The 25,000-nt window shown below is 37.6% G+C and overlaps 1 protein-coding gene across 1 annotated transcript in view; it reads right to left on the reverse strand.

Moving 5' to 3' along the window:
- The window catches only part of LOC144440214 (serine/threonine-protein kinase SIK2-like), a 64,576-nt gene extending 45,121 nt beyond the window's left edge, over window positions 1–19,455 (reverse strand). The window contains exon 1 of the mRNA XM_078129521.1: window positions 19,438–19,455. The gene's annotated coding sequence lies outside the window, so the exon portion shown is untranslated. The remainder of the gene's footprint in view (window positions 1–19,437) is intronic.
- Between the last annotated feature and the right edge of the window lie 5,545 nt (window positions 19,456–25,000).

Here is a 25,000-nt window from a genome sequence, read left to right on the forward strand (position 1 = left end):
TTCCCTGAATGCCTCGCCCCAGTGCACGTGCACGTGTACAACAGGCCTTTGCTTGGTCATTTTTATACCTCTGTTTTACAGAGGTCGCACGTTGCAGAGTAAATAAGAATGACTTCTCAGAGTTTTCTAGTACTGTACCAGCATACTGTAGAAATACAGCTACTACAAAATCAGCCTCGGTTTAAATATGTTCTCCTTAAAAGAATCGATGGTTGAACTTGTCTGTGTTGTCTATTTCTATAGAACATTGTCTACTGTCTACGTGTATTGTCTATTGTCTATGTGTATTGTCTATTGTCTATGTGTATTCACAACACGTGATTTCTAAGTATCTACTATTGTTACATGAAGCCAGGTTAACTTTGTTTTGATTGGAATAATTCGTCCTTGCCAAAGCCAATCATGACGATGGTAATGTATCTAATCACGTCCTACTGAGCTCACACAAACCACGAATGTTACAGTCTATGCTTTGTGTGATGTTTTGACCTTTTGTATTGTCTTCTATATGGTGTATGTCTTTTGTCTGTTTCGTCGGTGCTTACGTCAGCTATTACTTGTGTGTTCTATGTCCACTATCGATGACCGAGTCACATTCCCACAGGTTTTAATCAGAATAAATGTGTATGTGTGGCTATGTATTTGAGGAAAAACTTGCTCTCAGAAACGCCACACCCTCATGTGAATGCATTAATTAGTTTGTGTTTGTCTTATTTTTCTATAGCTTAAATTCCATATTTAGTATTAGCAAGATCGAGCGAGTGATACGAGCACATGTAATATCGAGTATATTTTACGACGGTATAGGGGCTATACGACAGTGACACCGTCAGCTGTGTTATTGGAGACACCGTATAAACACGTTTTTTTTTTTGAAGAAGAAGACACTTGTCCGTCACGCAAACACATTCTATTAGTGATCTATATCTGAGAGGACGATATCAACTGAAAAAAAGATATGTAGCTGATATGTTACACCACTACTAAGTGAAAAGAAAACTACTTTACATGTATATCGATAGTCTGATCCATATCTTTGTATATAGTAGTCTGAGGTGTGTGTGTGTGAGAGAGAGAGAGAGAGAGAGAGAGAGAGAGAGAGAGAGAGAGAGAGAGAGAGAGAGAGAGAGAGAGAGAGAGAGAGTTACTGTTCTCTTACCTTTTTTTGTAGAGTTGGTAGTTTTCGCGATCGTCTACCGTAAATGTCAAAAGTACGAGTAATGTCGACGTTTGGCTACGTGTGTGATATTATGATCCGATTCGTCGCAATTTTATGCAAACTGTGCAGGACTTGTACCTGGCTTCTTTGTTCAAATTGATATGTAAAGGTTTGTCACTGTAGGCGTTCGTCAAGATTCACAGTGACGTAAGCAAACCTTCCGTAGTAATTGTTTTCGAGCGTTTCTCACCTATAAATTGACGTCGTAAAGATATCGCAACGTGGATGTGTAAGTATACGTGATACGTCGTACAATAATTGGACGAAGGCTATGTGCATCCGTCAATTCACATTCAATTTTAAAACCGCGGTCACAAACTCCCATGTCTTTCTCTTTCTATCATGAGGGGGGGGGGGATTCAGACTCTGTAAAGCGCATTACATATACACAAGTCCTACATGAAAGAGACGGGAGGAGCAAGGCAAGTTGCCGTTAGGTTCACTCATCGTGACAAACTTTCAATCTTCAAACCACTATGGGTAAATTAATTATATGTAATAATTCGACTCCGCGCATCATCCTTCGGAGGTCCACCCCCTTTAATATTGCAGACTACATGGCCTACTCCTCCGTCAAAGAAATGTATCCTTCAAAATACCCTTTGGTGAATAAACTATAGTAGCTTGCAATTCTATCACGCTGTGTTGTAGCATGGGTGTATATCTCCCCTAATAGTGACATCCATGGTTGAGGCTACACTGTGAAAGTGCCGAACTGAGCCGTGCGACATCCTCCGATCGTCCCCTCCCAAATTCCTCAGGGAAATGCCCCCCCTCCATCCCCACAAATTCCCATATACGAACACACTACAGTAGTTTTGTTATTCTGTATTGTAGCTACATGTTGAAAGTGTCACATTTATGTAACGACATCTCATGTACAGACTAACATCGACATAATCGGCGAGGTGCGATCCTGACCCCTTTACAACACATGGGGTTATAATCGGCGAGGTGTGACCCTTTTACGACACATGGGGTCATTAATAGCGACAAATCAAACACGCCCTTAAGTTATGCATCGCAATAACCGCACTGACCGCATTATATGATGATGTGCAAGGCACTAGAATTTTATTTGCCCGGAGGCTCTATACTGTGCGTACATCAAACAAATTAAACAACCCGTGAATAGTGGACTTTCCTCTATGACATTTACCGGTATTTACTAATATAATTTTTCAAACTGTTCAATAAATAACTTAAAACAGATTCCAGCTGAAACAAAGGTTGACAAGTTCTTTTCCAGATGGCTTCGCGATTGTTCTTTGTATAGACACGTTTAATATCCGCATGTCGGCTCAAACTGTTTCCGAAAAAAGTGAACAGTGTCTTGTCACTCGGGCAATTATTATTGAGGATGGAACAGTTTTTACTGAACGTTTTAAGTTAAAAAGTAGGTGATTTCTGTAATTTTAGGGTATACTTTTATTACCTATATTTTTGCACTGTGTGTGTGTGTGTGTGTGTGTGTGTGTGGAGGGGTGGGGTGGGGTGGGGGGTTGGTTGAAATATGGTTTAATTGAGGAGTGAATGTTTCTTGTTACATGTACATTTTTTGAATTTTTATTTTTCGAATTGTTACGCGACGTGTATGTGTGGGTGAAAATGTCTCGATAGGCAGATCTTCTCAAACACACATCCACACACATATAATAGAACACTCTTACCTAATCTCTGCAAAAGAAAAAGGGCGTACAACCTGAAGATTAGTCTCTATAAGTCGGGTCTCTTGTGGTCAAAAATCGTGAGCTAATATTCTATTTTTGGCATGAATGAAATGAATAACACCTGATTTTTATTACTAGTTGCATGTTTCCGTTCGTAGGATGTACGTAATGTGTACCTAACTAAAGAGGCTTTATATACCCAAACATCGTGAGACAGAAGAGGAAAGGAGAGAGAGAGAGAGAGAGAGAGAGAGAGAGAGAGAGAGAGAGAGAGAGAGAGAGAGAGAGAGAGAGAGAGAGAGAGAGAGAGAGAGAGAGAGAGAGAGAGAGAGAGAGAGAGAGAGAGAGAGAGAGAGAGAGAGAGAGAGAGAGAGAGAGAGAGAGAGAGAGAGAACCCATACACATTAAGCTTCGATGGATTACAGAATGATAGCTTGGTGTTGATTTCATGACACCAAATTTGATAGGTATAATTTTTCCTCTGGGAAATGGCCCAATGATTATCCATGGAAGGAATGCAAGTTGTGCTTAAGCGTTAACTTAAATACTGAAGGAGGAGCTATAAGCAAGAAATCAACTGTTTAGTGTTATGTGTTGCCATAGTTACATCGGACTGGTAAAAAACGGGCTAAACTGAGGATTTATCATTTAAAAAATATTTTACCGAAAAATATTATATAAAGTTTACACCGCAGCCAATGACTTGATTTTTTTTGTAAACTTTGAGTGACACAAAACTACTTTAATAACGACTTCAACAAATTCGGAGAGCTGACGTAAAACGACTCGAAGACTTAGCACGACTTTGAAAAGTGGAACGACTATGATCATATAAAACTACATGGAGACGTGAAAGCATTCGAAGATGTAAAACTACCCAGAGTCTTAAACTACCCGGGAACTATTAGTTGGAGCTGTAAAACGGCATTGAGACGTAGAAAAACTCGGAGACATAAAATAACCAGGAAGCGTAAAAACGAAGACTTAGAACTGCTTTGAAATGTAAAACGACTTGGAGATGTAAAACTGTTCTGAAATTATAAAACGACTCGGAGACGTAAAATTACATTTGAAACGCAAAACTTCCTTGAAACTTAAAACGATTTGAAGACGTGAAACTGCGGAGACGTAAAGCGACTTCGGGGAAGTATTAAACACAACTTTCAGACGTAAACTGCAGATGTAAAACGAATAGAGACGTAAACTACGGAGACGGAAACCGACTTGGAGACGTAACTTGAACTGTGGAGACGTAAAAAGTCTTGGAAACGCGTAACTTGAACTGTGGAGACGGAAAAGGACTTGGAGATGCAAATTAAAACTGCTTTGAAAACAACCTAAAATGACTCTACGTAGAACGACCCTGAGACGTAAAACAGTACTAATCACAGACTAACAATATCGGAAAGTGGAAAAACAGAGTAATATATAACCAGCCTTGAACGTGTATGTCATTGATTGGAGTCATAGCATACGACTTGTTCAAAATGACGTCACCCAACACAACCCTAGTTATATCAGCATCTGTTACATAGACTGACAAATACACATTTGATGCTATAAAACAAGAATTGTATTTAATCAAACCAGTGATTGATTCTCCTGAAAAACAATACACGTTGAAAGGACGATAGTATGACGTCACGCTATGACGTCATAAGTGAGAAATCGTGTGTTAGATATGACCATATGCCGACAGAATTGCGCACATTGTCATAAAAAAAACAGGAATAAATATCGGATAGCTATTTTCTTTAGTCTATACCACTCACAAGCTGACACGTAAACTTGCCAAAATAAAGACAATTTGAACCTTAACATTTTTTTTGCCAATTTGGACAATTTCGACAGTCTCATATAGTCACAAGAATGTATGGTAAAAAAAATTCAACCCTATTTTGTGTCTACTGCAGGACACATGCATCGCTCCCTTGGTGAACACTTGGAGAGATATTATTACATGTAGTTATTGTAAGGAGGAATTGGGAGGGTGCCAGCCGGAAAAAATATTACAAAAATATATCTCCAATATCATAATTACGTCACTAATGTATTTTAGTTCCTCTGTGTTGCTATGGCGACAATATATTACATAAACATAAATTGTCGAAACGCAGTAATACAGATTCTAGAAAAAACCTTTCAAGTCACAATAATTTAAATGCTGTAAAGATGTTCACTTCGTTGATTGTCAATGTTGACGTGGGATGTTCTGTGTGTTGACGACATTTTACGGCAAAACGTCGTAAACTGCGTTTTGCGGCAATGCCAGACTATTTTCCGAATGCGTACAAATTTAGCTTGCAAGATTGTGATGGAAGTGCTCATTTGCAGTGTGATATCTGTCCTGTTTACGATAATGAATTTCTGATCAATCATTTTGGAGGAGGGTACAGGGTGTGAGTAACCATGCGACCGTCTGAAGGATTTCTTTCAGATAACATACGTACGTACATTCACTCTCGGTTATATGACGTCATCAATACTCACTGTGTAGTTACCATTATTTCCCAATAGGCTTAATTACATCAATATGTTGCGGTATTTTGGTTCATAAATATTTATGACGTACGTTGCATTAACGAAAATAAATTTGAAGAGGACCAGAGGAAACATTGTAGTAGCATAGATACTGAGGCTTCGGATCATTGCAGTTCTGAGCAAAAACGGAAGATATTTGTTGATCAGAATGAAAAGTTGGAAAATTATGCTGTTATCAAAAGGTTAATGATCGCTCACGGTTCTGACGTCACGCTGACGTCATACTAATACGACTAAGCTAAACATATTTCACCACAACTGCACATATGATGTTATCAACATTGACATTAAATTAACGGTTTGCCCGACGTTATTTAGTTTCAAGATATATCTATATAACAAACACGGTTCAATCTAATCTGAACTTTGACCTCTAATGACAGACATGTGACGAAAATATAGACCTTATTTATTGAAAAATTCCGCGAGTGCAATCGCATTTAGATCAAATTTTCGACATAAATTCGTTCACTGACAATATCTGCGAAATTCGTGTCTAAAATTTTAAAGAATTTCCTGAAAAAAATACTACAAAAACATTTTTTTGCTCGAACCATATCTTGGCGGCAAAAACAAACACGTGATATTTAAGAGATATGTCGACGTGGCGAAAACACGTCACTCCTTATTCAAAAGACAAAAATTTCGTACAGATAATTTGATACAACGGAAAATTTGGCGCCTGGGCGATCTGGGCTGACTACATTCTAGTGAATAGGTGGGTACATACACTGCATAATGATAGGCAAGAGAGTAGGCAGTATAACTATATTAAACATCTTTACAAATATACGGATATGGTAAAATTGTACTTTTTTGTGTTTTCTAGTTTCGTTACTATCATGTAAATTTGGAAGGGAAGGATAGACAACCAACCACTAACAAAAATGGAATTTGCATACAGCCTCGTTTTGGAGTTGTGACATACGTTTATATTCGGCATTTCTTCCCGATTTTCGAAATTGTGTGGTACGGGTCGAGCGATAAAAACGTCTCCCTTGGAGTTAGATTAACGAACAACCCTTCCAGTCACACGTCGATGTTACAATTTGTAGTTTATATCACAACCTGAAATTCTGCAACATTTAGCGCGGGCAACGTTAATTTTGACGACATGTTCAGAACATATTGCGCATGTGCGCGGTGTTACGTCATTCGGTAAAGTATGACGTCAATTGCTTAATTAAAGAATTTTTACGTTACAATAATTCTTTCATTTAACGATTCTGATATCGTAATTGAATTAATATAGGATGTATTTTGATGGAACTATGTGTATAGAATGACATGGTAACGTTTGGAAATATGAGCCACGTGCTTCAACCATTTATCCAGGGATACATGTTTGAGGGTAGTAATAAAAGCTATGTTATGCATCACGGGGGGGGGGGGGGGGTTAAATTACGAATTTCACGATTAATAATCCACCATCAATATCTTACCCTTAATTTATGAATTATGGAGAACTTAATAAAAAAAATTGTGGTTCCGATTACGTTCAATTTTAGAATAGGTGGGGTAGGTAGATTTTTTAAATTTTATCTTATCATATTTTTTTCTGTGTGAGAGTCTAGTTCAAGTTTCCCATTATTTTCCAAATGGTCTCTGTGTTATTGGTTTCTTCCAATCAGATGTACAGCCATTACAGATTGGAAGAATAGTTTTATATTGTCTTTTTAAGTTGATATCAGTTTCCAAATCCACTATTTTTTGCGATTTTGTTATTTTTTTCTCGAAAACGTAAAAAAAAGTTAAGGGTCGGCAGTGAAAAAACTAGGTGGGGGTCGGGTAACCGGAACCAAACAATTATTTTTTTAGGCCTTACAAAATATGACTCGTCGTGTGCAAGTCATACGATAAAATGTCATTAACAATCAGTCTATCTAGAGATCTCCATTTCTGGTCGTCTCCAATCACGGTCTGTCATCAATATTTGCTAAAGCGCTCTCCGAGGTAGTACCAGATGGATTATCGTGCACGCGTCACGGTGATTTGTGGACATGTATGAATGTACACCACCATGATGGCAATACTAGTCATTGTTAGCATTATGGATGGTAGAGAAAGCTTCTTATTTTAGGAAACGTCTGTCGTCAAAAAATATTCAACGCCAAAAATGTTACAAGGTAGAACGATTTGTAACGATAATACTTGCATTAAATGGTAACCATAAACGTAGATAACACATTGTTAACGCATCGTTAAACCAGCAACGAGAATGATTAATTGTCGCGGCATTTTAGTCAGTCTTGGTGAACCTTATACAATATTTCTTAATCCTCAAAAGGTCGACGACATCTCTCTGATCCCACTTAATATAATTTTGACCCCTTGACAAATCTTGTTATTGTATGTAAAGGGCATTGCGAGGTTTCTTCCATTGAGACTTTACAACGCACATTTTTTTTTAGTCTAAGAGTAAACCAACATATAATGGGGGATGAGAAAGAGAGAGAGAGAGAGAGAGAGAGAGAGAGAGAGAGAGAGAGAGAGAGAGAGAGAGAGAGAGAGAGAGAGAGAGAGAGAGAGAGAGAGAGAGAGAGAGAGAGAGAGAGAGAGAGAGAGCGAAGGAGAGAGGACGATTGAAGTCACATCCTCATTTGCATGTATATATGTCAGCAGATTCTCACGAGAAGGGATAAGCATAATGGTAGCCAATTAAAATCTGCGATAATCTGTGCATAATTTGAGTCCGGAAAACGCTGAGCATGAAATTTGGCGGGAAACGATTTTGACGACGCAAGTAATTATCACTATGATTCAACCACAAAATCATTTTATTGGCGGGAAAGTGGTAGTTACTAATTGGTCACGCTTTAAGCGACCCTAGTGCGAATTATCCTAAATTCCAAATAGGGCTTAATCATTATTAGACCAAAAATGAATTTGATTTCGCGGAGGCATACGAAACTCTCTAATATTTGAATATACATCAAAATTTGCCTAAAGCCCTAATGACGTGACAACCATGTGGATTTGGCACGAGAACAACGGGGATATTAGTTGTCAAGGCAACGATTACGTCACAGGCACTTTTCAAAGCATTGCTAAAAGTTAATAACTCAGTGTTTTGTATTATATTCGCAAATTAAAACGTTGAAGTACGGAGAGGGGTCATTTTACGCGGCTCTCCCCGAGTTCGATCTTAGGGATTAGTTGACCCTGCCTAGCCTTAATAGTGACGTTTGTATGGAGATACTGGGCTATACATATGTTACTGCTATCTGATATAAGTGTCTTCGTATCATATGGTGGAGAGAGAAAGTAACAACATGTACGCAAGCGCTGTCGTATTGTTCCGTACAAAAGTGCTTGTGTGCGCGCCTTGAGCCAGCAGACTACATATCACGATTTGTAACGTGGCTGCCCCTCCAATAAGAATGATTCAAATCCCTGTTCTAGTTGCTATAGTGACCGTGGCAATGAGCGCCAATATCATACCGAGGTTCGGAGGTCAGGTCATAAAAATGAACGATACAGAAATCGAAATATGAGCATTCTGAAGTAGAATGTTGACAAACGGAAAATGATACTTCTAACTGAATACAGGAAATCCAGTAATCATTGCTATAAAATGCTACTACATTTCAGTTCAGCTTGGAAACTTAATTATACCACGTGACTTCCTCCAATGATCTTGTTATATAGTTGATCACGTGACTATATAAAGTAACGACAGACAAAGAATGAAACATACTTGGCAAATGTAATTGGACAAATTGGGTCTCACTGCACTGAGATCATTCTTGTGGAAAACTCAACACATTTTGACACACACACACATCCATACATCCATCCATACATACATACATACATACATGCATACATACATGCATACATACATACATACACACACACACACATACATACATGCATACATACATACATACATACATACATACATACATGCATACATGCATACATACATACATACATACATACATACATACATACATACATACATACATACATACATACATACATACATACAGAAGCTCTGACTAGCTTTCGCCGAGTTAACAGAGCATCATTAAGTTACTAAAATATATACACACACGCAAATATGCATAATATACATGCATCGTAATTCCAGGTAGCTGGTGTTCAGTGTTTTATAATTGTACATTATGCTACACGGTTAACTGCTGTGAAGTTCATTTAGTAAATTACGATACCATCTCTATTATCGATCCCAACAATGAAGTGTTGGTAGCAATGACGTCATCACTCGGTCATTTTCAGTCTGCTAAACTGCATGAAGGGAAGATAATGATATGTTGAATAATACATTTAGTGACGTTATTGGTAGAGGTTTTGAATACCGACAATGTCTCACATTATGCGACAAAGAGCTCACTATGATTTTAATCCTGGGCTCTCGCAAGTGTTATCTTCTCAATTGAGCCATACTGATTATTTATTTTGTTTACCAGCAACTTTTTCTGTAACTCTGCCAGACTACTGTTCGTTGCACCTAAATGTTAATCCTAATCTCAGCTTGGCCGTTATTCAAATAGCAAGTTGGTTGTCATCCATTCATCCAACCAGTTATCTATCCATCCGAACACTCAGGTCAATCAACACACCAACCTACCAACCCATCTCTAGACGTTCAATAAAATGACAGGCGAGAAGGCAGAACAATTAATCAAACACCCACTGTCATTTTGCCACCAACCCACCCACCAATCCTACATACATGCATGCGCATGCCTACCGACAGAACGACCAATTTATTGATCAGCTGAGTAGACTCCGGCACACTACAAAATGATCAACCAACCACCCAACCAACCAACCAACCAACCAACCAACCACCCGACCAACCAACCAACCAACCAACCAACCAACCAACCAACCAACCAACCAACCAACCAACCAACCAACCAACCAACCAACCAACCAGAACAGAGATCGATCGATAGACCAACTAAACAAACAACAGAAAGACTACAAACCTTAGACGTTGTAGGGACGTCTATACTTAAACCAACAAACTAATAAAACCAACGAATCAACAGCCCCAAATTAAACAAGCCTGGAAGCATCCACGGAACTGATAAGGACCTGTCTGTGAAGCAATTAGCCGATCGATAAAGTTTTAGCTGGTAACTGTATATCCAGCAGACTCTAATGTAACCATTACATGAACAAAATGACCCCGTATTTCATCAATTAATCAATAAAAACATTTACATATGGTGAGTGATTGACCAGTTAGTTAAAAATATATGCTTTACATAGCAATATTTCCATAACACTTTATTTAAAATTAGCCATAATGTTTTCAAAATACAATTGAAACAAACACGAATGTATGTATGTATGTATGTATGTATGTATGTATGTATGTATGTATGTATGTATGTATGTATGTATGTATGTATGTATGTATGTGTGTGTGTGTGTGTATGTATGTATGTATGTATGTATGTATGTATGTATGTATGTATGTATGTATGTATGTATGTGTGTATGTGTATGTATGTGTGTGTGTGTATGTATGTATGTATGTATGTATGTATGTATGTATGTATGTATGTATGTATGTATGTATGTATGTATGTATGTGTGTGTGTGTATGTGTGGGTATATATATATATGTGTGGGTGTGTGGATGTGCTATTTCTTTTGACAAGTAATATTTCAGGGTTGGTATTGAAAACTAGACAGATTTTGGTTATCAGAAACCTTACGTGTTATAGTTTTATTTTGACTATATACATTGGCAGTGTTCATGTCTGTTTGCATGCTTGTCATCGGATATAATCCCAACTGTTTATTGAGTTCAATACACGTGTGTTAATATAACATGATGTGACAAACAAAAATGATTGACGTGGGTTGGAAAAGATCTGTTTATATGGCAATGGCCGATAAATGGCTTGATTATCAATTTTATTACCATTTGCGTCACGCGATACATTAGAATGACCCTAAAGAGTACCACTTCAGGAAAAAACAATTCCGTATTCTTATTGTGATCACGAAGCAAAATGGATTAATACAAATCAGGACTGGAGGTTACACATACATACAGAAATACAGACGTATAGATAGATAGACATGTAGATATATATATATATATATATATGGAGATAGCTCTGTTAGATAGACAGATAGACACAGACAGATGTAGATACTTTATTTATATAGATAGACACACACACGTACGTACGTACATACATACACACATACATACATACATACATACATATACATACATACATACATACATACATACATACATACATACACATACATACATACATACACAGATAGACAGACATCCAGAAATACACACACAGAGACCGTGACAGACAGACAGACAGACAGACAGACACACACACACACACACACACTCACGCTCACACACATGGCCATATTGTTAATTGCGTGTGTACACCCCCCAATCACAGTATCTTGATCACCTTCTCTTGGTCAGTTGGTCGACATCCTAAGGTGTATCTATTTAATATCTTCCCAAGGAATATCATTCATTCCTAGACCGTTCAAATATTTCCATGTACCGTAGAATGGTATAGCATATATGTGTGGTTAGGTGGAGTGGCGCTCAAACCATTACGTCGAAACAAGGATCAATTCTACAGGATAAAACTTTCACGATACACCCGTCGTGTTCTGCCCTTTGTAATAGTTTGCAGGACTGATGTGTCAGACAACGTGGTTGTTACGCATGCTAGTGTCGAAAGAGGAGATACTTACATCAATATCTTTGTCGATTGATATTAATTTGTCAGTTACAAGAGACAGAAGTTGCAATCGTAATCACATATGAACTAAATAAAATGTTCCAATGACGTCACGTCGCTGTCACTCTTTGTCGTCAAGTACCAATCTGGACGGTCTATCAGCGGCTAACAGTTTAGTTTGAGGTGGCAGACGGACGTCATTTTTGAAATATGTATGTTTTTGACATTTTATAGCCAGGACCTAATTACGTCATCATTTCAGGTTTAACATTTCGGTTTCCTTTACAGGGGAGTTTGACTACCAACTTAAAGCATATGCACCTCGAAAATAATAATGTTCAATTTTTTTTATGTTACTTTGGTCAAGAAAATTAACCCATTCTCTTAAAACCAAGGAACCAAGCAACAAACCTAATAGTATATAAAAATTACAATCCAATATGGCTGTCAACGACGAACTGTGTTCACTGTGGGAAAATAAGATTGTCGGTATTTCTTGAATAGAAGATAATGCCCCCCCCCCCCGAATTTATTTTATTTTAATTTTCAAAAGGATCAGAATCAAACTTTCATACGGCAAAATTTGGCGAGATTTCAAGATTTAATTTTCGGGGAAATTGTTGTCCAAATCGGAGACGCATTCTACCTTTAACAGATTCATGCGACAATTGGTCAATATCAGTCTCTACAACATTGTTTGAATATATTTTTCGTCACACTAGGGCCTAAAAAAATAATCGTTTGGTTCCGGTTACCCGACCCCACCTAGTTTTTCACTGCCGACCCTAAACAATTTTTTACGTACTCCAGAAAAAAAATAAAATCGCAAAAATTGTGAAGTCTCGCGAGAAGTAGTGGATGCGGAAACTGAGATCAACCTAAAGAGACAATATAAAACTATTCTTCCAATCTGTAATGGCTGTACGTCTGATAGGAAGAAATAAATAACACAAAGACCATTCGGAAAACAATGGAAAACCTGACAAAGACACTCACTCATGCCAAAAAATACATTAATAAAATAGAATAAAAAATCTACCTACCCACCTATTCTAAAATTGAGCGTAATCGGAACCACACAATTTTTTTTTATTACGATTTAGTTATTAAATGTAACTCTTATGAAACAATACAGAGTTAGAGAAAATATTATTCCAGCCTTTACTCTATTTGACAAATGATGTATTTTATTAATCCATGAGCCATCGCCTTTTAATAGCTTTGATTGAAGCATTGCCAATAGTATATCACATCGAATACATATTTCGATTGTCCGGTCCCCCTTTAAAAAAAAAAATCTCGAATTTGGTAGTTTTGCTTTCTTTGAATCTAAGTTTTGATATATAAGTTGGCTGACAATTCTGATATGCAAAGTACCAACATATAGAGACGTAGAAAGTAGCGCCAATGGCATTGTAGAACATTTGTACAGATTATATTATTTTTCCAAGATGTTCCCTGTTATCTTTGAAATATAAATGCCAATGATGATGAACATCTGTCTGCGAGGAATGCCTTGGGGACATGTCCCAGGTATTTCCCCTGTAGAGGACCCCGCATAGATAGAGGATAGAGGACCCCGCATAGATAGAGGATAGAGGACCCCGCATCAATTCACTTGAACTTCCAAGCCCCCGGGACATACTTTGACCGTACACCTAAGACTGGCTCACCCTACAATACTTCTTTTGTAGCATTTGCTGTTGCCATGGGCGTGGTCTTGTTGCTAAGCGTACATTTGTGAATGTTAATTTAGTCGTCTACCCATCCTCGGTTATTATCTTTGAAAATTACACGGTACCACCCAACATCATTTGGTTGTTTCTATGGACGTGGTCTTTTTGCTAGGCACATATTTGCTTTGCATACAGTTTTTGAATGCTTATTCACTAGCCTACCCAATAATCTTTCGAAATAGAATGGCAAGTAGCTGTTGCTATGGGTATGGTCTTGTCAACTCTCTCAATATGTCTGAACAACCTCACTTTAGTTGCGCTAAAACGATGATTGCAATTATGTGTACATAAGGTTGACTTTATATACGCCAAATAAGAAATGGTGTGATTCTAAATTTCAAATCCTACCCAGTATTCCCTGCTGCTTCTAAAAGTTATCAGTTTGAGAAATGTATAACAAAAAACATTAATAATATGAAGATCCGAAATGTAATCCCCGGTATACAATTATGACAAAACTACCTGTATTTGTAGACAGACAGACAGACAGACAGACAGACAGACAGACAGACAGCTAAGACAGACAGACAGAGAGACAGACAGGCAGACAGACAGATAGATAGATAGATAGATAGATAGATAGATAGATAGATAGATAGATAGATAGATAGACAGACAGACAGACAGACAGATAGATAGATAGATAGATAGATAGATAGATAGATAGATAGATAGATAGATAGATAGATAGATAGATAGATAGATAGATAGATAGATAGATAGATAGATAGATAGATAGATAGATAGATAGATAGACAGACAGACAGACAGACAGACAGATAGACAGGCAGATCGATAGATAGATTGATAGATATGTAGATAGAGAGATAGATGGATGTCTAGATAGATATATAAGTTATTTGCAATGAAGGCCACAGGCGAAAGAGTTTATACAACACAAAAGAATATACAGTTCAGAAAAGATATATCGGAAGCACTGCCACTGTATGAAACTTAGGTGCAAATTTTGAAAGCATAATAAATGAAACATGCCGGCTCATTTAAGTTTGTGACATGTTGTGAGCCTACCAGTGATCAGTATAAATTTATCATATGAAGGGTTTATAAAAAATGACACTAGTTTTCCATAACGAAAACAAACGATTTTGTAAGCTAGCACATGTACGATTGTTAGTGTGACTAGAGTAGTTTACGCTGTAGTAGTTGCATTTAGTGACGACTGTATTGTTAGACTAAATGTTATCTCCATGGCAATGATAACTATCAACCCCGTGAATTGCTCTTCACAAGAATTTATGCTGTTATGAAGGAAATTCTGAGAACAGATAGACTCTACTGTTACCATGGATATTAGCCTCTAGGATTACCACCGCCTTCAAACTAACACAAAGAATGGAAAGTGAGTGAAGTCACGATGCCTGCTTGGAATCTACAGTTACATTTATTTTTGAAAGCAAAACTATTTAGGCAAGATTTGAACCGTGATTTTGCCTCAGTCAACCCACCTGTATATTTTGGGAACTGATAGGATCAAGGTTACAATGTGAATGCTTTAATCATACACCCCTATGTAGTGTTGGAGGAAGTATAAAGGGCTGTTGTGGCATCGAGTTATCGGTCCATGCCCGGAATAATTGTGAAGCACCTTGATTATATATCCAAATGCTGTGCACTGCAAAGTTAACCATGGTTACAGTCCCGTCATTAAGCTGTTCCATGAGGGTAAACTTGGCATAAATGTAAAATCAGAAAGTTTGTTTTTGTTCCTAAATCATTTCATCGCAAATCTCTGTGCAATCCCTCGGCATCTCTGACAGAGATAGAGGATGGGAGCACAACTAACCCTATAGCACTCCAGAGCTATAGTCTGAATGTGAATATTTGCGATAAAAAAATGTTTGAGCTTCTGGTGTAATTATGGATGGGAGATTTCTCATTCAGAAAATGTTGTATTAAAAAAAGTTTAAAAACCATGGTTTCAGTTCGGTCATTGGACTCTCGACTATACTATGACATCAGTTTCATAAGAAACTAATCCAACAAGAAAACCCATCATCCGAGTCAAGTTCTGATTGTACCTTTTATATACAAAATTTAAATTGACTGAATTGGTAAAATCACGGACAGCTGAATTGAATGGTTTGCAAGCTAATCCATTTAGCAGTCGTTTGTGAATGACAGTAAATCGATCGGTCACAAGTCGCTGTAATTTAGAAGAAAAGCAAAAAACATTCGATTACTTTGGTTTAATCATTCCGGTTAATTGAATCATGAATGGAATATCAAATCGATCTTGTTTGTCTCCATTGTTACAACATTGTATCTGTCGTCTGTGTATTGTTCGCGCCTTCATGCATTATTCAAGATGGCGGACGAATGACGTCATAGCCTCGATCAAAACACGTTGTAAACACATTTAAGTCTGACGTCTCAGTGCTTGCCTGGGGTCGCCAAACGATTACAGTCGACGTTATCAAATCAATCAACCCTACACTATAACTTACGAACAAGATGCGTTTGCTTGCCCATGGGATAAAAGGCAAACTTGGACTACGACATTGTGAGATCTCCGGGACAACAAGTAATAGTAAATGACGTAAACAAATTTCTCAAGGACGATATTATATGCATTCTCTAAACATAGAGATAAGATTAGTGATTTAAACCTTTGACCAAATACAACCATCTACATGTTTTTAGAATACAATGTAATAACACAACAACAACAACAACAACAACAACAACAACAACAACAACAACAACATCAAGACAAGACTTGAAAACCTACAATTCTTGTTTTCTCTTAAAGGTCAAAGAGGGATATAGTTGTCAATTGTTGTAAGTTGAAGGAACGACACAGCAATTGTATTTTGTACTAAAATGTTCCCTGATGAAACAGACGATGATAATATTTTAACAAATGCAATAGGTTGTTATGATGCTATATATATATATATATATATATATATATATATATATATATATATATATATATATATATATATATATATATATATATATATATATATATATATATATATATATATATATATATATATATATATATATAGATATATATAACTCGGTGAGTATCAATCTGCTAAGACAGTGCTCTATACCGCAGTGGCAGAGCGTAATAGTTTTGGTAGTACTGGAACTCTTTCTTGGGTGTAACTTGGGTTACACCCAAGAAAGAGTTCCAGTACTACCAAAACTATATATATATATATATATATATATATATATATATATATATATATATATATATATATATATATATATATATATATATATATATATAATACATGCATACACACAGACACATACATACATACATACATACATACATACATACATACATACATACATACCGTGGCATACATACATACGAACCCACCCCACCCCAACAAAAGCCACCGTTACAACCTTCAGACATACATTCTTTTACATGACCTGTTGTTGTGATTACGCGTACAGCAAAGTTGTGAATTTGACATGTGCAAATCAAAAGGTATAGAATATTTCAATCGATACGATGACCTCGAAGAAGGCGGCTAACGACGGCTTCCTGTTAGTCACGGTAACTCGCCTGACAAAAGAACACCGTGATCCGACACGGTATAATCGTCGTACCGTCAATTTTAAAGATAATTATTGACGTACTTGTATTTGAATAAGGATCAGTAAGCTGTTCTAAATGGTCGTTAGAAAAGGTCCCTGACCTTCAGTGGCATATCGAACGTTCCACTCTCAGTGTCTTTTACACCTGTAGGGTTCGGCCAATTATTTAGAGCCAAATCTCAGGGGCGGATTAAAATGGGAGAGATTTTAAGAGTCAGTCCCATTGTTGTTTTCTCTTCAAATTCACCTGCCATCTGTTCACTTCCCTTCCCTCCCCCCTCCACCCCGGTAAGTGCTCCTTATATACCAGGTATATAATATATAACAGGTTTGTACTATATTGTATTTATTAAAGATTATTATTTTGTTGTTGAAAATCCTAGATCACTTCTTTTGGACAAGCAAGCTGATTGTTAGCTTGTTGTATTTTTACTAGCTCACATTTCACAAAGGGCCCGACAATGGCATTCAAGTTGCTACGCACTTTAAGGCACGGACAGTCTGATGAACCATGGATGCAAGCAGAACGTAAGTTTGACCTGACCAGGACAGCTGTCTAGTACATTGCCTGTAAACAGTGCGGTGCAGGTGAATCGAATTTTGCTAGTTTGTTGTTAATTTTGGACGTGCTGCCAGCGACCGTTATCATCACGTCACATAGTATATACACACATGGACATATTCACCAATAGTGTGTGATGGATTATATCCCTTCGACGTCACGGTCTTCCCTCTACAGCGGAAACTAATTACTCACAGTACACAACATCGCGTGAATGCGTTTTCGTCGTCGAAAGCGGGTTGTTTTTAGTCAAACACTGGGCCTATATTGAGTCTGTTGAAGGGCAACGGGTCAGATATAAACGTCCTCAGTTAGATTAGCTCTTCGAACAACAGACAAATAGACGCCGAACGGCCTGCAGTGCTCTTTTTGTTTTTGGACAAGGTCTGTATGTGAGTGATGACGTCAATGGTAACCCCGGTATAGGAACACGTGACAGCCTATTAACACGCTGTCCCAGGGAACTGACATTTAAACATGTAGTGTGCTCGTAGGAGGTCACTTGAGTCTCTCAGCGGTGCCACTGCGGTATTTTGTTTATTTACATTTCAACAATTTTTCAGGTATAGTACATACAACGACTCAGACTAGAAATGTTCGTGACTGAGCAAAATTTGCATATACACCACAAATACATTTGACATGCTGCACTGTGCCGCAAAACACTAATACCAGCTTCGGGGTGTAAACGGATATAAGACAACTAACACACGTGTAGATCAGTGAACACTCTCTCGGAGTTCGTGTTCTATCCTGCTTTAACCCAATCTTGGCTATAATGAGTTATTTACAGAGCATATAATCCGTTCTGGTGAATATTACTTGGCCGTGTAATGCATGTCAATAAATGAGTAAATATAAATAAAAACAAAAACCATACGACGAAAACGGCCGCAATAATAACCGCATTAAATAATATGATGATAATAATAATAATAATGATAATAATAACAGCTCAAATATGTATATGTGATAACAAATATATATATACATATTTTTTTTAAACAAATAAGACTTTGGTAGCGGTTCTGGTTAAAACCACAGAAGGCATTCTCTAGCTATAGTTTGCCACTTCGCCTACCAAAAAAACCGGGGACTACCAACCACATAATCGATGTTTATCGATGTCATCCCAGATCCAAGATATGACAAATCTCACAGCTGGAAAGTTACATCGCCTTTTATCTCATTGTGCTTGGTGTACAATACTTGCACGTGTTTTAGGTGCTCAGTACACCCCCCCCCCCCCCATTAACAAATGCACTCGTTTGCACTCGTAGCCATTCAGACCATGCATCTATTTATAAGAACATGCAAGGCTATAGGTGTCACCAGATACACAACACAAACTTTAAATTATTTTAACCCCCTCCCCCCAAAAAAATTTAAAAACATAATTCAGTATTGAACCTACCTGCAACACCTGCAGTTGGCGAGAATCTACACTCGTACAGGTACGGCCATTGTCTTCGAAATACATGTAACGATGCACTGCCAAGATCACACCCCGATATATACCGGTACTTTCCGTCAACCTTTCGTGCTGTCTGCTTCAGCTGACAGAATAGCATATAATATGCAAAAAGAGAGGGACGCGAGGGGTAATAAGGTCAACCTATGAACAATAATAACGTTTTAGGTCGCCTTTCATTTAACGTGTACTTATTACCGGATTTTACAACACATGGAGGGTGAGTTGATGACGTCACTGTTGCTATGGAGTCCAAACGTATTTGAAACCAGGAGACTTTTGTGTACGTGTATATAAATGTAGCGACCGTACAGCGAGGGGGAAGGCACGAGATATACACCAAGCGCCGGTTAGCTAGTAATCATTTCCTACTAACAGTACAAATCGTGCAATTATTAATTCAATTTCTTGTTGAAAAATAAAGCGTGATTTGATGAGACTTTGAGGATGTTTTTGCTGTGTTGTGTTTTTAATGCAATTAATTACTAGAATTTCAACAGCACGGATGTATCACAGTCATGATGAACAGACAGTATCTAGTCTAATGGATTTGTGATGGAGCTGAAACTATAAAATGGGATTAATTATTTAAAGCCAAATTATATTAAGTTGATTGTTTTCAGCCTAAACCACCATTGATTTATTTTGCGAGTAAATTTCAATGTCACCGCACTTGGGGAAATATGGCCGCGACCTCTGTCAATCCCGTTCAGGACTATGCACGTCAATTGATGATGTAGGTCACTATCTGTCTGTCTGTCTGTCTGTCTGTCTGTCTGTCCGTTACTCACCATACGTCTGTTTCCCTCCCCACCCACCTAACTACCCACCATGTACCAACCTATCCACCCACCCGTACCCACCATGTACCAACCTATCCACCCACCCGTACCCACCGTGTTCTGCTGAAAAAAAAGAAAGCAACAACAAACGAATTAGGTGTTTGATAAAAAAATATGCCTCACCATAAGTTTGAAGATCTTTCAGGTGACAAAAATATACTAAACACCGGCTTAATAGACAACAACAAACAACAAAATCGTTCAATCCGAAATGACATCAACCCCCAGTCAATCATCTGGGTATTACTATGGTGACAAACAAACCCCCAAAACATTTCCGCACTTGTTCTATTTCGGATTTGACATGTATGTCATCAAATGTTTACCGTCGGTGGTAATCTGAACTTTCAGGTACGCAACTTAAATTATTTTTGTTTGTTTTTATAAAGAAAATGAAATGTTTACCTAAATTAAGCTTGTCGTCATGGTGACGAGACGATGTTACAAGTTTCAAAAGTACATGAACAAGAATGAATTATCTCACAGTAAAAGGAGATGCTTCAAAACGCCAAGAAAAAGATGCGACGAGAAATTGAACAAAAACGACATGGATTTAAGCCCAGATGTTCCACTTTGACATTTGACCTCATCCACGTGTAATCATCGACCGTATTAACTAGGCCTGGGAATTCTGTTTTCTATGTACATGATGTATTTGGTCATCCGTCAACAGGGCTAAGTAGTTATCAAGGGTGTGACGTCATCGCAATTCCGGATCACTGCTATGCTGGGTACTGCGAGTACTAGTATTTTGCTCGCGTATGCATGACAATTGTGGACTGAAAATGTTTACTCCAATAAGAATCGCATTCTACGTATATTGTAAACTAACACGGGGCGTAATAGGAACTTTTATCCATGTATTGATATTAATACTGATGTAACTTCTCAGCGCTGTCACACAGTTAACTCTAGCGGAGCATTTTTATAAATCAATCATTACTCCTGGAACGGGTCTATAATAGCACAGCGGTTCTTTATAAGTTGCTTCGTAGGTGAATTGGTGTTAATCCTTCACATCGCTAATTCGCTATCCTACATACAAGGTCCCCATTTCTAGCGCTGGGATGATGTGTACAATCTTGGTCACGTTCAAACCTTGCCCATTGGCTTTAGCCATTCAGACACAAGTGACGTCAGAACTGAGTAGCCAGGCTGGATCCTACAACTTGTAGATTCCAAGCTAGCTGATCTAGACATTTTTTAAAATCCAAAATCCAAAATAAATACCCAAATCCGCATCCATGTGGCCACTATAAGAATCAGTTTGTTCAGAATAAACTTTTTTCTATTGGTTTGCTAGAAAACTGTTTTTCATGCCTATTAATAACGTAGAGGAATATGTATGTTGTGTATGACGTCACGTGTATACACATGTATGTTATATGACATACAGGATATCACTACAAACCTAATATTGGAAATAATACATTACTTCCTAACTAGCTCTGTATAGGATTAATGCCTCAGTAATATGTATGTATGTATGTATGTATGTATGTATGTATGTATGTATGTATGTATGTATGTATGTATGTATGTATGTGTGTGTGTGTGTGTGTGTGTATGTATGTATGTATGTATGTATGTATGTGTGTGTGTGTGTGTGTGTATGTATTATGTATGTATGTATGTATGTATGTATGTATGTATGTATGTATGTATGTATGTATGTATGTATGTATGTATGTATGTATGTATGTATGTATGTAACATGTATGCATACATGCATGTGTGCATGTGCGTGTGTCTGTCCACCAATCCACCTGTCTTTCTATATAATTATCTCATTTTATAGTCCTTTAATTCAAACAGAATTTGTTTACTTCCAGCACTCATAGGCCGCACAATCTCACACACGTCTACCGTACATATCACTCACACATAAAGACTCATGTATATATATATAAATGCACAATGTTAATGTCTACACACACACACACACACACGCACGCACGCGCGCACACACCCACCCCCCACACACACATACACACACACCAACACCAACCCACACACATACATACCCATACACACATACATACATATACACCCCCACACACATACGCATACACAGATATATATATATATATATATATACATATATATACACACACACACACCAACACCCACCCCCACACACACATACACATACATACACACACACACATACACATACACACACACAAGAGGAAATCATCTCCACCTCGTATTATTTGTATATAAGTATTCTATAAATAGATTTCATCTACATCTGTGCTCGTTAAACTATTTTAGATTTCATCGAGTCATTCTATAGTGATGACGTCATTATACCAAACCACCATCATCATCCCCATACGGTACGTTACTTTCACGAATTATCGTTCGATAAAATAATTTGTTGGTATTCGTTCCCAAAGATTAAATTAGGTAGTTATAGATGATTCACTGCAAGAAATGATGAAAATAGCCTCTCCAGATACTCTAATTTTGAACTCAGTTATAACAAAATGTAATTTAGACGTAGTGACGTAAATGCCGCCATTTTATGTAGCAATTACACTGAAGCGCAATATACAAGGTTGCATCTAAATTATTATTCGGTCAACAAATATCTAGCAAAAAACTGTAATCCAAGTATTATAAAACTGCCTTTTTAAAGGACCAATATATTTAATTTTACATCTGTACATGTGCCTTTACATTTTTTTTGGAGTAAAAGCTAATGTGTGGGCCTCTGGAACCCATTCTTGCAAGTCGGAGCACACATGCTGGCCGGTACTCACGGTGCCGTAAAGAGGCCTGTGCGTGGTTTACGACGTTGTAGTAACTTCCCAATTTACGTGCAAATCAATGTTCTTAAAATCTTACCAAACCTTGCCATATGAAAGCTTGTTTCAGGTTCTTTTGAAAAATAGAAGAAATTTTGGGTTCACCATCTTGTTTAAACTGTAAGGTACGTCGTTACGTTCCGCCCTCAACGGCCTCCTCTCACCCGTCATGGCGTACCTTGCAGACTACATCTTGTTTTTACTGTGAGGAAATCGACATTCTTTTGTTTTCACCTGGATGTACCTACGACGTACTCGGCGGCCATGCTGAATTCGAAAATTTCTTATGGAATTTTGATATAGCTTAGTTGTTGGCCTTCAGATCTAGTTACAAAAAAAATATTTAGGTTACCCTGATCATTTACCCGGGAATGAGTTTTAGGTGTTAAAGTTTAAGATGTTAGTTTGTATTGGACCTGCTTTGAGTCAATGTTGACATAGACAAAGTACACACAGGAGTCTCTCAGCCCTTTGTTCACACTTACATGTACAACTGCCGACATCAGACCATGGACGAACGGAACCTGTTACAAACAGGGAAAGTAAACAACTAAATTGGATTAATAACATTTGGCTCAGCATGTCGGAATAGCAGTGACTTGTATAATTATACACCATGGTTTGACAAGAACAGTTTTATGGCCTCTTAATGTGTACATGAAATAGCAGGGAAATTCAAATTTGTTTGTGAACATGAATTATTACTATATCAGATGATGGAATGTGATACAAGTCTCTGCTATTCCAACATGCTGTGTCAAGTGATATTAATCCAATTCAGTTGTCTACTTTCTATGGATGTAACAGGGTTCGTTTGTCCATGGCCTGATGTCAATAGTTATACATACACATCAATAACTTTGTGTGGAGGGTCTATGCTTTGAGGTTGGATTTGATTGTCTGTTTTACCATGGAAGTAGAACCCCATGGTTTTACTTAGACCCCCCATAGGTATTTGTATACATACATGAAAGGGTCAAAGTGACTGCACACACCCTGCAGACATTTGTTAAATCTACCCTTTTGTGGCATCGTCGTAATCCACTTCACCACTTTACGCAATGTCAAGTCTCGAGCTCGTTCCCATTTTTTTTTGTGAGAATGAAAAATAGCCCGGAGCAGTGGGACACGTAGCCTGTTTACTGCGCTGTCGAGATACATCGATAGCCCAAGCACCCTAATGGATGGAGGAAGCGAGGGCTTGGAGGTATGACCAACCTTAGACCAGTTTGAGGACCAGCTAACGATGTATCTCGATGGCACAGTAAATTAAACAGGCTATATGGGTGCGTCATATTTGACTGTTGTCTTTCTTGGTTAGTACGAGAATAGAAATAATACACGGTATCTAATCTCAGGACAGATGTACCCCGGTCATTGCAATGTTAGCCTGTACCAGGCCTACAGTAACAATAGCACCGTTTGAGTTATCCATATATGGACGCTTAGCAACAATATGCAAATTGCATTCGTAAAGAGGCACAAACTGAGTTTATGATCTTTACCTAGACAGAAAATATTTACAAAAAACATAGTTAAAACAAAGCAAAAAACATAGACCAAGTCTGTATTTGAAATGTAATACCTTGCAAAAAAAGCCACAAAAATGGACAAAAAGTTTGTTATTGTACGTACAATAACAAAGACTTTATATTTTGCAATTTATTGAGTTACAAACAAGGATTTGACATTGGTTGCGTCACATTAATTTGTCAAGTAGGCGCCATGATATTTTTTTTCTTAAATTTAAAATCCCAATTCTCATGCATATGCATGGTCACATTTTGTTTTTGGTCTCGGTGAAAACACAAACATGCTTTGTTCGTGAACAAGTATCGTCGTCAATGCTATGAC

The sequence above is a fragment of the Glandiceps talaboti genome, chromosome 9, assembly GCF_964340395.1.
Source record: "Glandiceps talaboti chromosome 9, keGlaTala1.1, whole genome shotgun sequence".
NCBI lineage: Eukaryota > Metazoa > Hemichordata > Enteropneusta > Spengelidae > Glandiceps > Glandiceps talaboti.